The sequence below is a fragment of the Rana temporaria genome, chromosome 1 (genome assembly GCF_905171775.1).
Source record: "Rana temporaria chromosome 1, aRanTem1.1, whole genome shotgun sequence".
Taxonomy (NCBI): domain Eukaryota; kingdom Metazoa; phylum Chordata; class Amphibia; order Anura; family Ranidae; genus Rana; species Rana temporaria.
Window position 1 is genome coordinate 306998697 of NC_053489.1, and position 19408 is coordinate 307018104.

Sequence of the window (19408 nt, forward strand, 5' to 3'; positions counted from 1 at the left end):
TAACACTCCCTTTGTGAGTATTATGATTTGTTTTTATTGATTTAATAAAATCCACCAAACAGTATCACACTAGGTCGGTGCGCCCTCCGTTTTTCCTCTTTTGTTTCCTTCAATTTTGAAGGGTGACATGTTGGGTATCTATTTACTCGGCGTAACTTCATCTTTCACATTTATGCAAAAGAATGAAGAAAAAATACTAAATTTGCCAAATTTTATAACAGAAACAAAGAAAAATTATTTTTTTTACAGAATTTTCAGTCTTTTTTCTCTTATAGCGCAAAAAATAAAAAACCCAACGGTGATTAAATACCACCAAAAGAAAGCTCTATTTGTGTGAAAAAAAGGACGAAAATTTCATTTGGGTACAGTGTTGTATGACTGAGTAATTGTCATTCAAATTGTGAGAGCACCGAAAGCTGAAAATTGGTCTGGTTATTAAGGGGGTTTACGTGCCCAGTGGTCAAGTGGTTAAACTGTATTTGGTTCTAAAAGCTGAAGGTGTTTTTCCTTCATGCATTCTATGTATAAAGGCAAAAACCCTTCTGTGTGCAGCCCCCCCATTATACTTACCTGAGCCTAATCTCAATCCAGTGATGTGCACAAGAGCAGCTGCTTTCCCAACTCTCTCCCTCCATATTTGCTCAGACACAGCAGTCACATCCAGTCACAGTCTTTGAGAAAGCAGGGTTCGGGAGTGAGCATGCATGAGTGCAGGGGGGAAGAGCCCAGAGCACCGACAAGGAAGAGGAGAGAAGGATCGGGGCTCATTTTTTATTTTTTTTATTCCTTTAGTATCACCTTAACTATTGTCTTCCTTATTTCCCCTTAATCCCTTTTATAAATTATTGACTTCCTATTTTTATATATTTTTTTAGATTCTTAGATTCTTTCTGTTTCTTATTCTTTCTTTTCCATCGCCATTCCTTTTAATTTGTTTACTACTTTTAAGACCAAACTCCAGACTTGCCCCTCCTTATGTTTTTACACCCCCTTTGGACAACCCTTGGACCATCTATATATAGATATGTCTTTTTTCAGGTGTCTTCAGTCCTGTCCAGTGACATCACAGGTCCTCTTCACCCTTTTATAAACACTTCATCCCAAATGATACAGAGAATGATACAAAGAGTGGTGCTATGTAATCACACTGTTGTTGGAAGTATTTTCCTTTGAGCTGAGGGTAGGGCCTTTTGACAAAGATAGAATTAAACTTTAAGAATATGTGCTATTATATTATAAAGCATTCCATTTTTTTTTATTGTGTTTTATAACTATTTCAATTGCAATAAAGTATTTTAATGTTACAGTAATATTATATTATATACTGTTTACAATTTTTTACAGAGCTGTCATTGCCATTTTTTCATAATTGATATCAGCGCAGTTAGGAATTTATTGTTTCGAAAATAAACATTAAAATAATAATTTTAATAAATTATGTTTTATTTTCCTACAATAAAACCTGCAAGCTCAATGGATTCATTACAGTTCATTAATGTCCATGACTGAAATGAAATATGTATAATTGTTTACTGGCAACAGAAATCTCATATGGCAGCACAAAACTGTTTGTTCAATAAAAATAATGGTAATGACAAATGAAAGCACTAATGGTTATTTAAGGAAATTTTTGTTGACAGCTTATATTACTGTATTTATCTTACTACATTTTCATTAAGTTTACACTAGAGTAAATTGAAGATAGAGTAGAATGGCTACATTGTATAGTAAAAAAGGAAAGGACACAACATGAAATGCTAGTTACTGGTTAAACTCACCTTTTCTGTAAGGCCCAGCTTTACCTCCTGGTAGAAATCAATGTAAATCGAGTCAGTGGGTTGATTTAGTAAAAGCAAATAGACTGTTCACTTTGCAAGGAAGTTTGTCCAGAGATCAGTGATTGTGTTGAAGTTTCACTTTGCAAATAATTCCAAACCACGTGCAAGGAAAATAAAAAATAACATCAAGTTTGCTTGCACATGATTGAATTATAAAAGTCAGCAGAGTTTCACCACATTCACTAAGTTCTTGGGCAAGTTCTCTTGCAAAGTGCAACTTACCAAGTAAGTTTAACAGCCTATTTGCCCTTAATAAATCAACCCAGCGTGTTTTGTTGGAAAAGATGAAGTAACGTAATATGAATGGATGTCTCAGCCCAGCAAACAACTGCTTAGCCTCCCAAAAAATATATTATGTCTAGTTTATTTTCTTGTGCGCTGGCTGAAATCTTTCCAAATGGACCTTAGTACAACACAGATGTTCACCAACAAACAAGAGCTAACCTGCTACCCCTAAGATGAAGTCAAGTTGAAAACAGCAAAGTAAAAATGGCATTATAAAATATTTAATAGTGTGGAGACTCTTTATATACTCACCTTTTGGTGCATTTTAGTGGTAAGAAATATATAAGGCTTTTTCTACATGTATTGCAAATTTATGTTTTCTATTTGTTTGTGTAATGTTTTCCAGGAACTCCTGCTTGTTTCTACATTCTAAAACCTCTTGGAAGGGTAAGCAATTTCCATATAAATCAGACATAAGTTGTATTTAACCTCCCTGGCGGTATGATTATTTCAGATTTTAGGTGCTGAAAGCGGTACAATTATTTTGCATGGAATTGTAGGCCTGTAATTGTTAGGAATAACTCACTTAAATCTGTCCAAACCAGAGTCTAGTAGACATCTTGGGTATGATAAAGTTTGAAAAACAAAATCATAAATTATAATATAATAAATTACTATAATTAATTATAACAAATAATAATGTAATTATAATAAAACATATTCAATAATGTAATCAAATCAAAAACACTGAAATTTGCTCAGTTGCAGAATTATCGCTGTCATTACTTTTATTGTTTGATGACGAATTTCCCCACAAATCGCTATCGCTCAATTCTGCAAGTGATTCTCATTTATTATCACTGTTTTCTAGCTGGTCTAAAACCACTTTTGATGTAAAGGGACAGGAGGAGCAGATCAGCTAAAGCGAGCAAGAACATAGCAGGGAGGGGGATTTTTAACTTGAGTTCTGTAGTCTTGAACGATTCTGAGAAGTCGATTCTTGATAAAGGCCTCAAGTTCGTCCCCCCTACCAATCTTGACAAATTCCATACCTTTATGGATATACACAAATTTGTGCGAAAACTAAACATAAAAAGGTACATGTTGGGTATCACACAAAGTAACAACACAGCGACTAGTCAATATGTTCACTCGGGACTAGCCAACGCTTCCCTTTTCAATCCCCCAGGGTCCCTGGCACCATCCTTAAAAGTCTTTAGGGACGTGCTTATCAGGGATCTTGACATTATGGAGGTCAAAAAGGCCAGATTAAATAAATCCCTGCAAGAGGGCCTGGATGCTTTATGTAGGAATAAAAATCTTATTATAAGGCCAGCTGACAAAGGCGGTGGTATTGTAGTCTTAGACAAGGTTGACTATCTACGGGAACTTCATAATATAGTGGATGACACTAACACCTATACTGAATTACCGAGTGATCCCCGAGCCTTGTATATTAAGAACCTTAAACTGTTGATAGACAGAGGTCTCTACGAGGGTATTCTGACTCCCAAGGAGAGACTACATCTGATACCTAAAGCCCCACGGACCCCAACCATTTATTATTTGCCCAAGTTACATAAGGACCCGATCTGCCCCCCGGGACGCCCCATTGTGAGTGGGATAGATTCCATCACGTCCCGGGTGGGCAGATATATAGACTTTTATTTGCAACCTTTGGTAAAACAGATCCCCTCCTATATAAGGGATTCAAAACACATTATTAACCGGCTCTCCAACCTCGTTCCAACTAGAGACCTGTGGATGGTCACGATTGATGTGACATCCCTGTATACCATCATTCCACATCATTTGGGGTTTGAGGCGGTACAGTACTATCTGGAACGTGATTCGGGCCTACAGGAGAAACAGGTCCACTTCATCATGTCCCTGTTAAAATTCGCTGCGGCCTCGAATTATTTTTGGTTCGAGGGGAAGTTTTACAGGCAGGATACTGGTGTAGCCATGGGGGCCAAATACGCCCCCAGCCTGGCTAACTTATTTATGGCCAAATGGGAGGAGGATGTCATCTTAGATAATAATGTACCTCAGATTGCTCTTTGGGCTAGGTATATCGATGACATCCTCCTCCTATGGGCTGGTGGGCATGAGGACTTATTGTCCTTCATAGCTTCGCTTAACCAGAATGATAGGGGCATACTGCTTAAGTTCGAGGCTAGCCAGTCCGAAGTACATTACCTTGACCTATCTATTAGAATAGAGGGTGATGGGTTTGTAACATCTACCTATTTTAAAGAGACGGATAGGAATGCATTTATACCCACCGACAGCTGCCATTATAAACCTTGGATAGCAGGAGTACCAAAGAGTCAATATCTCAGACTTAGGCGAAACTGTAGTCACATTGCTGACTTTACAAATCAAGCTGAGGTCCTAACGAGGAGATTCTTGGAGAAAGGTTACCCCCTGGATTCGTTACTGGAGGCTAGAGAAGGGGTTTTAAACATGAATAGAGCTAATCTCTTGACTGATAAGGTTGGTGTACAGGGGGACGGTTTCCCTAAGGACGTGCCTTTTATCACAAACTTTTCAGTCCAACATAAAAATATTAAACAACTCATTAGCAAACATTGGCATTTGGCGCTCAATGACAATGTACTAAAGGAAGTTCTTCCAGCTAAACCTAGAGTTATCTTTAGAGGGGCCCAATCACTAAGGTCCCAATTAGCCCCCAATGTCCTTAATCCCCCTACCGGAGGTATGGGATTCTTTGAACAACTTACGGGCTATTATAAATGCAGGAAATGTAGAGTCTGTACTCTCAATTCCTGTTCACAGAGACGCACCACCACCTTTAACTCTACGGCTACAGGTCAGGAGCACACCATTAAACCATGTATAACTTGTGCTTCCACGGGGGTCGTCTACTTATTGCAGTGCCCTTGCGGCCTACAATATGTGGGCCGTACCAAGCGGAGTCTCCAAATCCGGCTTAATGAACACATAACTAACATCTTAAGCGGATTTAGAAACCATTCTGTTTCGAAGCATTACCTGCTTAAACACGATAAAAACCCAGCGAATACATTATTCCTAGGAATAGACAAATACAAACCCCATTGGAGGGGGAGCCATCTGGTCAGGTCCATCTCAAAGATGGAAATGAGCTGGATATACCGGCTTAAGACATACGCCCCCTACGGTCTGAACATAGAGACAGACGTTAACGCTTTCATTAACAACGCGTAGTTTGAATTCCCGTTAGGCTCTCCCAGATGTTGTTTACTGTCCAATTGCTGTCTGTCTATTGATCTATGTATATAGTCGAATGCACACTGTTTAAGTTGTTAAACCCACGGTGGGGTGTGTGAGACCCCCAGCAGACGCCTGTCTATATTTTCATGGGACTAGTACAGGGCCAATAGTATTATTTCTCAACACAGGGTTTTTCAGAATTTCTATTAATTAGGAATATTGATCTGGTTGAAACTCTTTAGTGGGAGGTGGTGTCACACCTCCCATCAACCTGGATTCCCTTTTTAATATTTGAAGTTTATTTTCCTTCTGTACGGACGTCATTTTCTAAAAACACTTTTTCCTCTTTTCTATTTTTATGATTATTTATTTACACATGTCCATTTTTGACACATGCGTTTTTGCATTCACTTTTATAAAGCATAATATAAATATATTGTTATGCATATTTTTATAATGTCACATATTTTGATTAGGAGGACTATAGGTGTTCCATTAATTTTGTAGTCCAATCCTTTCCAAAGGTATTTGTTATTCACTTAAGAGATATTTTTGGCACTCATTAATACTTGTTCATTGATTTATACACTATATATCACAATGCACTTTAATAATCTCTCCACGGTGGGCCCGGAGTTCGGCAGCTATCGGTCTCCTGTGAGCTTCATTGTGGATTGATGCTTATGAGGATTTCCTTAAGAAATTCCTTTTCACTCGTTTTTTCGTTTATTTGAAATTTTGGTGCACTTTCGTGAAGCCACCATTAGATGGCACTGTATTCCTATATGCAGATATAGGTATTGCCACGGCGCATAGCGTGGGCTTGTAATTTTGATCTCATCACTGCTTAGGGGTTTGGTGCGAGAGTGCCCGATCGCAGCCAACTGCCTACATATATATTTTTTAAGTTAGGTTTAATTGTTCTCTTTTTACTAAGTGTAACACCGCTCACGTATTTGTTCATCCATCTAAGTGGGTTAAGGTAGAGGTTAGTCTAGTATGGGCATGTTTGCCCATGACCAAGATGGCGTCTGCTGTACAGTTGCTCACACCCCAGGGCGGGTTCTGAGCCTATAAATGGGATGACGCACCGCAACGCCCTATCCCATTGATAACGTCCAATGACGAAACGCGTCTGGGAGGACGTGCGGTGACGTCATCACGTTTGGTATACGGGCATTGCTCTGATACTCGCCGGCCGGCAAATTTGAATGCTCCTTGTGTTTTTCTCCGAATGTGAGTAAACCTTTTATTGTTTTATGGTTTTATTAAATACCCTATCCCACGGAATTATGCTATGTCTGCTGTTTCCCTTTTTTGTGCGGTGACATCATTCTATAATATCGAGGGTGCAAGTGGTGCTTCCATCTAGGGAGTGGGATCTCCCCAAAGGCCGCGGCTGGGTCACAGCCGACTGTGGTTTAAGATTGAAGCTCTGGTAAGCTGCTCCTATTACCGGTGGTGGGATTTCACATTTTGAGTGCTGTTTATCACGGTGGACCGTCACTTACAGCTCTGTGTGTCAGGGGAGAGATCGACATATCCAGGAAGTGGGCTTCCCCCCCCCCTGCTTTCCTCAAAGGCCGCGGCTGGGTCACAGTCGACCGCTGTTTTAAATCTATGATCTGGTAAGCAGCTCATGACTCTGGTAACTTGGCTACACACGAACAATTGTGGATCATCTGGGTAGGATCCACTATCCCATACACCAGTATCGTGGAATCCCTGGAAAATTTTATAGACTTTCCTTTTCCAAATCCTGATTTTATTCCAATTGACTTTTTAATTAATGAGTCTGGGTGCTATGGCGCAGTTTTAACCCCTTCCTTTCTCGACACTTTTTGGTTGCTATGGACAATCTCCAGTTTACAGGCAGAAAGAACAGTAGGCATGGGAAAAAAATAAGCATGGCATCACAGCATCATAGAGTTGTATGGGACCAAAGCGAGCGACGTGAAAAGAAGCTGTGATGCCATGCTTATTTTTTCCCATGCCTATTTGAATCAGCTAATGTGTGAGTAGCCTGTATTTCGTTTTTACTGAATTAAAAGTCATTTGAACCCAGCGGAAGCTCTTAGATATCATTTTATCTCTCTGTATGTTCCAGTTCATGTTTTGTTGGTGGCTACACTGAGGATTTGAATTATTATTGTGCTTCCTGGAGATACGTTACGCCGGCAGATAGATAGACAAATCTATCTGAATCCGGCCCACAATGTGCTGCACCACCTTTAGCAGCTCATCTCACCATTTGAACTACCCTTAATAGGTCAGTTGTGCATGTTGTGAGATCAGCGAATGGTTATTTAATGATCTTCCTACCCTCTACCTGGCAACAGCTGCCATGTCAAACATGTCAGTCTCAGGTGGGATAGTGGAGCTTGGTAAACATGCTGGGGGTATATAAACATAGAACTTATGACCTATCCCTCAATCAAAGCCAACCCCCAACAAAACAACCCAATAGTTGCTGTGCAAATATCCCAAAGAATAGATATTGTATGCAAACAAATTACAGCACAATACTATTTAAAATAATGCAATACTGTATATATAACCATCCCCTGCGAAACACCTTTAAAGTGCATTAACCACTTAAGCCCCGGACCATATTGCTGCCCAAAGACCAGAGCACTTTTTGCGATTCGGCACTGCATCGCTTTAACTGACAATTGCGCGGTCGTGTGACGTGGCTCCCAAACAAAATTGGCGTCCTTTTTTCCCCACAAATAGAGCTTTATTTTGGAGGTATTTGATCACCTCTGCGGTTTTTAGTTTTTGCACTATAAACAAAAATAGAGCAACAATTTTGAAAAAAATGAATATTTTTTACTTTTTGCTATAATAAATATCCCCCAAAAACATATAAAAATATTTTTTTTCCTCAGCTTAGGCCGATACGTATTCTTCTACATATTTTTCGTAAAAAAAAATCACAATAAGCGTTTATTGATTGGTTTGCGCAAAAGTTATAGCGTTTACAAAATAGGGGGTATTTTTATGGCATTTTTATTAATATTTTGTTTTATTAGTAATTGCGGCGATCAGCATTTTTTTCAGTACTGCGACATTATGGCGGACACTTCAGACACTTTTGACATTTTTGGGACCATTGGCATTTTTATAGTGATCAGTGCTATAAAAATGCATTAGATTACTATAAAAATGCCACTGGCAGTGAAGGGGTTAACACTAGGGGGCGGGGAAGGGGTTAAGTATGTTCCCTGTGTGTGTTCTAACTGTAGGGGGTGTGGCCTCACTTGAGAAATTACTGATCTTTTGTTCATACATTGTATGTTTACCCGCTCTGTAATGAGCAATCGCGTGTGCCCGGCGGCGATCGTGCCCGCCGGGCACGCGCACGGGAGTCTGGGGGGCGTGCCCCCAGTGGCCTACGTTATACTATGGGCTCTCGCGCAGGGGAGCCGACTTGCCGCCGTAAAAGGATGGTGGGCGGTCGGCAAGTAGTTAGTTCTACACTAATACATTAATGAATGCATTAATACACTAATTCTGAAAAGAAGCATACTCATAAAGCCATAACATTATAAAAATGAATAAACTGCCTCAACTAATAAGACACTCATTAGGGGGGGACAATAAACTAAAACAGTGCAAACAATGTGCAAAATTACCCAAAAGCAATGCAAATAATCTAACAGACAACAAATACAGTGCAAGTGGTCCAAAACATGGAAAAGTGTTCTCAAAGTATTAGTCCACCACACTGGTATATGATGAAGATCCACTCTCATTCTTGGTGCATATGGAAAATTGCTTTATTTCCATACCCAACTCAGTCACCCACTGGTAGTGCCACACTCACCACTTAGGGTAAGGTGGTCAAATATAGCATGTACAAAAAGGGGTTATCCAGCCAAACTTGAAATCTCCCAAGGTACTGGCAGCTTCCAGAGACTATCACATACAACTTCATTAATTATGCATACAAGAGAACGTGAAAACTATTTTGCACAACATATTTAATTTATTAAAACTTCTAAAAACATAAAACGCCATTTACTCACTTTAACATAGGTTTATTTATTTGTGAGGGCGTTATGACTTTATGAGTATGTTTTTTATACATGTTTGCACAATTATATGCACAGTAAAGTATGTTTGCACCACATTCCTTTGAAAAGTAAACAGACTATGTGCCTTTAGTGTGTCAACCCGCATGGTCTGCATTAACAAAAATAAAAAAGGTATTACTTTCTGATGAGAGGATCTCTGAAGCATACTTTTAAACATATTTCCACTTTTGCTGTTAAATTTGAGAAAACTCCACTATGTTTCTTATGTGTCCCCATTTACACAGCATACCTAAAAAAGTTAAAAACATATTTCTTACCTTTTTGATGTTTCTAAGGAGAACATGTCATAAATCTGTCCTCATTAACATACAATCCATGAAACTCAGCCTCTAAACCTTAAGGCCTCATTTCCACTGGCGTTTTTACAGCCACGTTTTTGAGCGTTTTTTACAGCTTAAAAACGCCTGTCCATGTTATTCTATGGCTTCATTCCCACATATGCGTTTTTGAGCTGCAAGTGGCATAGACGTTTTTGAGCTGTAAAAAAAACGCTCAAAAACGCTTAAAAACGCGACCGCGGCATTTTTAAAGCTGCAGCTCTTTTTTTTACAAAATAAACATGGACAGGCGTTTTTAAGCTGTAAAAAAGGCGAACAACAGTGGCTGTAAAAACGCCAGTGGAAATGAAGCCTTACACCGTTCATAGGACCGACAGTGTTCAAATCTAGCTATAACTGATAATGGAGATCCCACTGCACAGTAAGAACAGTATTCATTTTGGCAAACACAGCTGCCCAGTAGCGCATAAACAAGTTAGGCTATGTGAATGAGAACAAATAACAGATACAAAGTTGATGTTATCTGCAAAAGGGGAAACACACTTTAAGAAGCACAGCTTTCCAACTTTATTACATCTCAGATTTCTCCTTTAACCTCCCTGGCGGTATGATTCTGTCAGAAAAAACATGCTAAAAGCGGTACCATTATTTGCAAGGAAATTTGGCGTTTTATATTGTAGGTCTGTAATTTTTAGAAATAACTCACTTAAATCTGACCAAACAAGCTTCTAATAGGCATCCCGGGTATGACATTTTTTTAAAAACAAAATTATAAATTATAATATAATAAATAATTATAAATAATTATAACAAATAATAATATAATTATAATAAAAATTATTCAATAATGTAATCAAATCAAAATCACTGAAATTTGCTCAGTTGCAGAATTGTTGCTGTCATTATTTTTTTTTTTTTATGACGAATTTCCCCACAAATCGCTATCGCACAATTCTGCAAGTGATTATAATTTATTATCGCTGTTTTTTAGCTGATCTAAAACTATTTTTGACATAAAGGGACACTTTTGGTTGCTATGGACAATCTACAGTTTGCAGGGAGAAAGAAACGTTTTTATTATATAAAATGACATGCATGACACAGGACAGACCACTAGGGACAGGGGGGGTGTGTTTTTTTTACATACAGTACTGTAATCTATAAGATTACAGTATACTGTATGTAAGGTGTTTGTTTACTTTTTTGAATTTGGCGCCGTTCTCCGTCCCCGTGCGTCGTAACGTCGCAGGGAACGGAGATCGGCGTCACACGGAGGCACTGTGTGAATCGAGCGAGGACCCACTCGCTCACACAGCGCGGTGGCATCGCTGGATCCAGGGACAAGGTAAGTAACTTGTGCCTGTGGATCTAGCGAGGCAAGCCCGAGTCTGACTCAGGGTTTCCGCTCGCAGCAGGAAAATCTAACCCCGTGTCAGACTCGGGAAGACCGCCAGGCAGGTTAAAACATTTTTTTTATATTAGACTTTTGCCTGCAAGGAAAGTAAGGTTTTAACCGATGTTTGTGCCTACTAACGATCGTTTTTTTCCCATCGGTTAGGAATCAATCGGTTAAATTTAAAGCAAGTTGTTTTTTTTTAACCTATGGTTAAATAACCTATGGGGCCTACACACGATCGGTTTGGACCGATGAAAACGGTCCATCAGAACGTTGTCCTCTGGTTAACCTATCGTGCGTACAAGGCCTTAATGTTTGCCCTTTGGAGTAACAAACATTTTTAAATACCTTATGATTCCAAAGATATCAAAATTATTCTCTAGAGTTGTTCTGTATTTATCATTATCTGTATTCAAACTCAGAATATACAGACAGCTGTATCAAATGAAAAAAATCATTTTTATAATGCTAAACAATATGTGATAAAAGCCACTTTCACATATGCATGGCTACAACACACTCTATTAAATATTTACTGTTATCGCTGATAATATCCCTGTAAGCAGCTTGTTGCAGCTGTAAGTCCATTGTCATGGATGGAATGTTCAAAAAATGCTAATAGCTTGTCATTTTCCATCACAGCATATGTTGGACACATCCAGCTGAAATGAATTTAAAGACTTAAGTAAAGGATGAACCATGATCATATCTTTTATTGTATTAAAGTGTCTATCAGTTTAATATTTCAAGAGACATGCAACAGATTTAATCAGAAATAGTTTATTGTGGATGAGCTGCTGAGCCATCCGCCTTGAATATAAATGTCCTTCAGATAACAGAACACCTGCAGCCAGCCAACTGACAATGCAATAGTTCTCAATTTACTAGCTAAACAAGTGCTAGTTGAGATATAAGGAGGGTTACATGACAGTTTTTCTTTTCTCTGAGATACTGTCCGGAATAGCCACTGTAGTAGCCAGAAGAAGTGAGAGTGATTCTAATGAAGGTTATACTATTAGATAGGGTTGGCTTTCAATAAGTAAGCACAACAATCTAAATTAACCCCTTCAGAAAGATTGTACTAGTTCAATTTGACTACAGATTCGTTTTCTTTGTATATTTTGTTGAACCTTATTATTCTTTTAAAGCCAACAGGTAGTAGAGCCATGCTTACATTAAACTGAGCCTATGCTTTGTCCATTCTGTGTGTGGTTAACTTGATAGCCTGCCTTCTGCTTTTCCTTACCTTCTTCATATTTTCACACTGATCAGGTCACCCAATGGAGCCGTAGGAAAAAGCCCAAACATGTTCTTGTTGGTTTAAGTCATTGATTGCACATGGTTGGGGCCTCTCCATCCCCCACCTCCAAGTCATGATGCTTAAACCTAGCATTTGTATTTTTAAGTACCCAGCCCTGCATAGTGATAAAATAGGATTGTGTGCATGCTTTTGCGTATGTATGGGAGAGCTTTTATTTAAACCCATTACTTTGTCCTGAAGAAGAAAAAGTGCAGGTTAATTTTAAAATCGCAACCATTCCATGTTTCTGAATTGTGAAAGCTCCATGCTTGATACACATATGAAAATGTATGTTCACCCATGAGAACATGCATGAGCATGGAGACATTCACTGAAGATTGTTTGTCACCTGCAAGAATTGAATCAACTAACTAAAACCTTCACTATTCCATACACAGTTTTTCTCCAATGTGGCAACTATTTATTACTACAGGACAAGGGTGTGTCTCCCTATGCACCAATAGCTACTGGATTAAAATATAACCTTTATTTAGGATTTTATTAAACTGTATATAAAGAACTGTGTGTGCTTATTTACTTTTAGGGAAAGGCTGAAATCAACCACAAAGAAATGGAGTATCACAAAGTAGAGTATCATACCCTTTCCAAATCAAAACGCCATTAGAGGTGCCAGATTCAAAATCAAAATCAAAAGGTACAGTGACTTAAGGGACAATAATTCAGCTCCCCTGTTCACTGTGCTCCCTTCATGTGAGAAAACTGAACTATTCCAAGCCTACCACAAATAAAACAAGGAGTCACCAGCCCCCTCCCCAATAAACAATGTATACCCTCAAAAGAAATATATTCAAACAGGGTTTCCAAAAAAAGCAATAGTTGTGTTGATTAGTCCAGTTTTCAAGAAACGGGAATGGAGTGAAAATATTCTAATACAGGTGGTTCTCAAAAAATTAGCATATTGTGATAAAGTTCATTATTTTCTGTAATGTACTGATAAACATTAGACTTTCATATATTTTAGATTCATTACACACAACTGAAGTAGTTCAAGCCTTTTTATTGTTTTAATATTGATGATTTTGGCATAAAGCTCATGAAAACCCCAAATTCCTATCTCAAAAAATTTGCATATCATGAAAAGGTTCTCTTAACGAGCCCTTAACCTAATCATCTGAATCAACTAATTAACTCTAAACACCTGCAAAAGATTCCTGAGGCTTTTAAAAACTCCCAGCCTGGTTCATTACTCCAAACCGCAATCATGGGTAAGACTGCCGACCTGACTGCTGTCCAGAAGGCCATCATTGACACCCTCAAGCAAGAGGGTAAGACACAGAAAGAAATTTCTGAACGAATAGGCTGTTCCCAGAGTGCTGTATCAAGGCACCTCAGTGGGAAGTCTGTGGGAAGGAAAAAGTGTGGCAGAAAACGCTGCACAACGAGAAGAGGTGACCGGACCCTGAGGAAGATTGTGGAGAAGGACCGATTCCAGACCTTGGGGGACCTGCGGAAGCAGTGGACTGAGTCTGGAGTAGAAACATCCAGAGCCACCGTGTACAGGCGTGTGCAGGAAATGGGCTACATGTGCCGCATTCCCCAGGTCAAGCCACTTTTGAACCAGAAACAGCAGCAAAAGCGCCTGACCTGGGCTACAGAGAAGCAACACTGGACTGTTGCTCAGTGGTCCAAAGTACTTTTTTTGGATGAAAGCAAATTTTGCATGTCATTCGGTAATCAAGGTGCCAGAGTCTGGAGGAAGACTGGGGAGAAGGAAATGACAAAATGCCTGAAGTCCAGTGTCAAGTACCCACAGTCAGTGATGGTCTGGGGTGCCATGTCAGCTGCTGGTGTTGGTCCACTGTGTTTTATCAAGGGCAGGGTGAATGCAGCTAGCTATCAGGAGATTTTGGAGCACTTCATGCTTCCATCTGCTGAAAAGCTTTATGGAGATGAAGATTTCATTTTTCAGCACGACCTGGCACCTGCTCACAGTGCCAAAACCACTGGTAAATGGTTTACTGACCATGGTATTACTGTGCTCAATTGGCCTGCCAACTCTCCTGACCTGAACCCCATGGAGAATCTGTGGGATATTGGGAAGAGAAAGTTAAGAGACGCAAGACCCAACACTCTGGATGAGCTTAAGGCCGCTACCGAAGCATCCTGGGCCTCCATAACACCTCAGCAGTGCCACAGGCTGATTGCCTCCATGCCACGCCGCATTGAAGCAGTCATTTCTGCAAAAGGATTCCCGACCAAGTATTGAGTGCATAACTGAACATAATTATTTGAAGGTTGACTTTTTTTTTATTAAAAACACTTTTCTTTTATTGGTCGGATGAAATATGCTAATTTTTTGAGATAGGAATTTTGGGTATTTATGAGCTGTATGCCAAAATCATCAATATTAAAACAATTAAAAGGCTTGAACTACTTCAGTTGTGTGTAATGAATCTAAAATATATGAAAGTCTAATGTTTATTAGTACATTACAGAAAATAATGAACTTTATCACAATATGCTAATTTTTTGAGAACCACCTGTATAGTAACATGTTTCTGTGACAACAATTTACCATTCGCTGAGGCTAGATATTCTTTTAATTCCTGCTTCCCTCTTCTTCCTCCTCAAAATGTAACCTACATAAAAATATAAAAAACATGGGTTTTACCCATTTGCTATTTTATCCAAAGCTTAAAAATAATAAAAGTGCACAAACTTGAATGTGATCTCATTTGATATCACATGTAACTGTTTTACTTATTTTTTTTTTAATTACGTACATAGTTGTACTTTTGTTTTAAATAGGGGTTGATGACCAAATGCATTGACTCTAAGACCCCTTTCACACTTGGGCATTTTTCAGGTGCTTTGGCGTTAAAAAAAAGGTAATGTAAAGCGCCTGAAAGAAGCCTCATCTGCAAATCTCAATGTGAAAGCCTGAGTGCTTTCAGAGCCCTTTCAGACTGCCAGCACCCAAAAAATGCTGGTAAGGCTCTGCTAAAACCCCTTTCACACTGGGGCATTTTTCAGGCGCTTTGGCATTAAAAAAGCGCCTTAATGGCAAGGGGCGCTTTACGAGCGGTATATTCAACGCTCCCAAAGCACTGCAAAGAAGCTGCTTGCAGGACTTTTTTTATGCCCTGCCAGCTCAGCGCCTCAGTGTGAAAGCACTCGGGCTTTCACATTGGGATTGCAGATGAGGCTTCTTTCAGGCGATTTACAGTCGCGTTTTTTAACGCTAAGACCCCTTTCACACTGGGGCATTTTTCAGGCGCTTTAGTGTGAAAGCACTCAGGCTTTCACATTGAGATTGCAGATGAGGCTTCTTTCAGGCGCTTTACAAGCGTGTTTTTAACGCTAAACCGCCTGAAAAACGCCCCAGTGTAAAAAGGGGTCTAAGATATTAAACCCAGTTTATTATGAAGGACCGCCTGATAAAGTGTTTCTATAGTAAGTTAATCTGTCTCTCACTGACCATTATTGAGGAAAGCAGGTGAAGAAAAATGTCTGCAGAATATTTACGCTTTTATCTAAAAATGATAACACCTACTGACCATAATGACTCTGTTATGAAGACATAAAGTAGGTCCATTAATGAACAGGAAAAGTCACAGTAAAAAAAAGAACAAAAGAGTAATAAAATATATTTTAAAAAGCAGCCTTAATCATAAATTTGTATGTAAAATGATCTGTCTAAAGTTGACAATGGTGATAATATGATGCAGAATTATTGGAGCACACTGTGTCATAAAGATGCTCTGCATGATACGTACATTCGCAATATGTAATGTACTGATAAATGGATTCACTTATCACAATCCTTTTTATCACATGGAACTACATGGCGATTGTCTTGACATGCATAAGCAATGGGATTACAGTACAGATACATGAGCCATAATTAATTCTATCTTTGCTGAATACATTTAAATATTTAAGCAAGGACAAACATTTTAGTACTAGTGTGTATACATCTGTTAGAGTATGAAATTATATATTATTGATACAAGAACTTTTATTTTAAAAAAGAGCTTAAATAGGGAAATTTCTGAAGTTTGTACATTTCTACTAAATATTAATAAAACACCAATATAAAGTTTTTGCTATTGTTTTATTCATGCATTTATTTGCCAGCTGAGCATTGGTTTGTTTGCAAGAAAACTAGGTGAAAGTGTTCCCAAGCCTGCTTGTAGATACAATCCAACCACTATATTCTGACTTTCCAGTTGGACTTAACTGTTATATTACCAATTGATGGAATGTGCTCTCTCTCTCTCTCTCGAATGCTCTCTGTGGTGAATAATTAACAAAATGTTTTATTTCCAAGTACCAGAAACTGTTCAATTGTGCGCCAATGCAAGTAGTAAAAATGCCCTTGAGTATGTCTCTGGGAATGTTTCTTAGTTTAACATAATAGTTATGGGCAGACTGGTTAGGCAGGAATAATACTACAAAATAGATTATGAAAACTGTGCAAATCTGAACTCTTTACAGCAATGTCTGATGACTCAGTCATGGTCACATGTGGCTGCATAGCATAGTCTCTATGAGACTCTATAACAAAGCTAGCTAAGAATCACTACTTAACCACTTCAGTCACAGAGGATTTTTTTCCAGAAATAGTGCTTTCTTTTGGTGGTATTTGATCACCTCTGTAGTTTTTTTTTTTTTGCGCTATAAACAAAAAAGACTGCCAATTTTGAAAAAAAAGCAATATTTTTTGCTATAATAAATATCCCCCAAAAATATATAAGAAACACATTTCATTCTCAGTTTAGGCCGATATGTATTCTTCTACATATTTTTGGTAAAAAAAATGCAATAAGTGTATATTTATTGGTTTGTGCAAAAGTTTTAGCGTCTAGAGCAGGGATATGCAATTAGCGTACCTCCAGCAGTTCCAGAACTACAAATCCCATCTTGCCTCTGCCTTTGGGTGTCATGCTTGTTGCTGTCAGAGACTTGCTATGCCTCATGGGACTTGTAGTTCTGCAACAGCTGGAGGTCCGCTAATTGCTTATCCCTGGTCTAGAGAATAGGGGATAGATTTATGGCATGTTTTATTAATGCATTTTTTATTAGAAATGGCGGCAATCTGTGATTTTTTTATTGTGACTGCAGAGGCGGCTCTAGGCTTTGTGAGGCCTTAGGCAAAACTTAGACATGAGGCCCCAATCATGCCTCTAAATGGGAAAAATAATTCAAGAAAAAAAAAATAGCGCCATTTTTACAGAAACCTCCCTGCTCCCCCCCCCCCGGCCCAGTCCGAACCTTCCTCCTGGCGGGTTAAGCAGGGGTCGGCAGCTCCGCCTTCACCTCTAGAATTTGTCTGCAGCGGGCAGCGTTCTATACAAAAGACAGTAATCCTTTACCAGCCCAACCTGCTCACTCTGCCAGCTTGGGGACACTGACTGGGGATATAAGACCAAAAGAAATGAGCATCTACCCACCCACTACTGCAGTGATATCTCATATATTCATAATTAGTCGCTTCCACAGAAAATGGATCAAAGCCGTAGCCAGTGCAATGCATACAGAACAGGGGGGTGTTATCCCACTGGAAAACCAAGAAGTGGTATCCCTGGGGACAACTAAGGGGCTACTATGGCAAAGACGGACAATATTATGGATAAAAAAGTTTAATTTAGCTTGTAGAAAAATAATTATACAAAATATAAATAAGCTGAAATATCAAAGAACATTAATACCATTTGAGCTAAAAAGCTCTATTGACACATCTACAGAGAAGGCCGGCCAATACTACACCAATGAACAAAGTTCATGAAGGTGTGACACAGAAACCACATAAAAACACTAACAATGGACAAACATAAAAGACAACAGTGATGACGATCCGGACACCTAATGAAGCACTTCTGCTGAGGATTCTGGCCAAATTAGACCTTAAATGTGGCCGGGGATAAAGGAAAGTCAAGAATGATCAGCAGACATGGCCCTGCATGGAAAAACCAATGAGAACCAGGTAATTGCTGCGCAGTACAATGAAAGTGCATGCAAAATAAAATAAAATATGTAGCATAAAGTCCTGTCAAGTAGAATGAAAAAACACCAGAAAAAATATATATAATAATCAATGGACCCAATAGAATGACAGTTCTATGCAGGTTTAACAACCTGGAAGACAGGAGCAAAAAAAGGGGGAAAGAACAATTGCAGTTCCTTTTTTGTTTCCAATGGTTTCAAAACGGGAGGGAGGAAGAAGGAAAAACCTTTGATGAAGGCAATATGTATCGTTCATGTAATTACATGCTAGATAGCAACAAGGCTGGATGTTCAAGAGCAAGGCATATACAGCCCCCCCCCCCGGAATCCTGATACGAGTGCACAGTATAAGCAGTGGAACGATCTTACCCGTTGCTGAATTGGTAGATTCGGGACGGCACTGTATTGACGTATCTTCCTATCACCTGCTTGGCAGATATGCTGCTGACAGCGTCTGCGAACCTCCAGATGCGTCTGTGTTTGGCAGCATATATGGAAGAAAGACCAGCCGTGTAATAGATCATGCGCTCCAATTTGCTTCTCCCGCGTAAAATAACAAGTCTGGTTATTTGTGGGGGGCGTGAATGCCTTGTGTGTGCACGGATGAGGTCGGGGGTAGTAGTAGATGTTCACTACGGCTCGCTCGTGCCTTCTTCTTATCCTCCGGTTTGAAAATCTCTTTAGTTCCCGCTGTGGTGAGGGCGTTGTTGTGGTGGCGTCCGTCGCCCAATGACGTCAAAGCGTTTCGCAATGTGGGTGCGTAGCTTCGTCTGGACAGGACACTGACCGGGGACATTCCCTCCCATTCTATCACATACATCAGGCAAATTAGGTGGCCACAAGGCCCCTGAAAGCGCAAGGCCTTAGGTGACCGCCTTCTTAGCCTAATTTGAGAGCCGCCTCTGCGTGACTGTGACATTATGGCAGACAAATTGGACACTTTTGACGCTATTTTGGGACCATTGTCATTTTTTCAGCAATCAGTGTTAAAAAAATGCACTGATTACTGTGTAAATTACACTGGCAGTGAAGGGGTTAACCACCAGGGGGTGAGGAAGGGGTTAAGTGTGTCTTAGGGAGTGATTCTAACT

General features: G+C 39.3%; 1 protein-coding gene across 1 annotated transcript in view; it reads left to right on the top strand.

The window, feature by feature from the left end:
* Positions 1–19408, top strand: part of LINGO2 (leucine rich repeat and Ig domain containing 2) — a 2187995-nt gene that overhangs the window by 788933 nt on the left and 1379654 nt on the right. The window contains exon 4 of the mRNA XM_040358558.1: positions 2470–2510. The gene's annotated coding sequence lies outside the window, so the exon portion shown is untranslated. The remainder of the gene's footprint in view (positions 1–2469; positions 2511–19408) is intronic.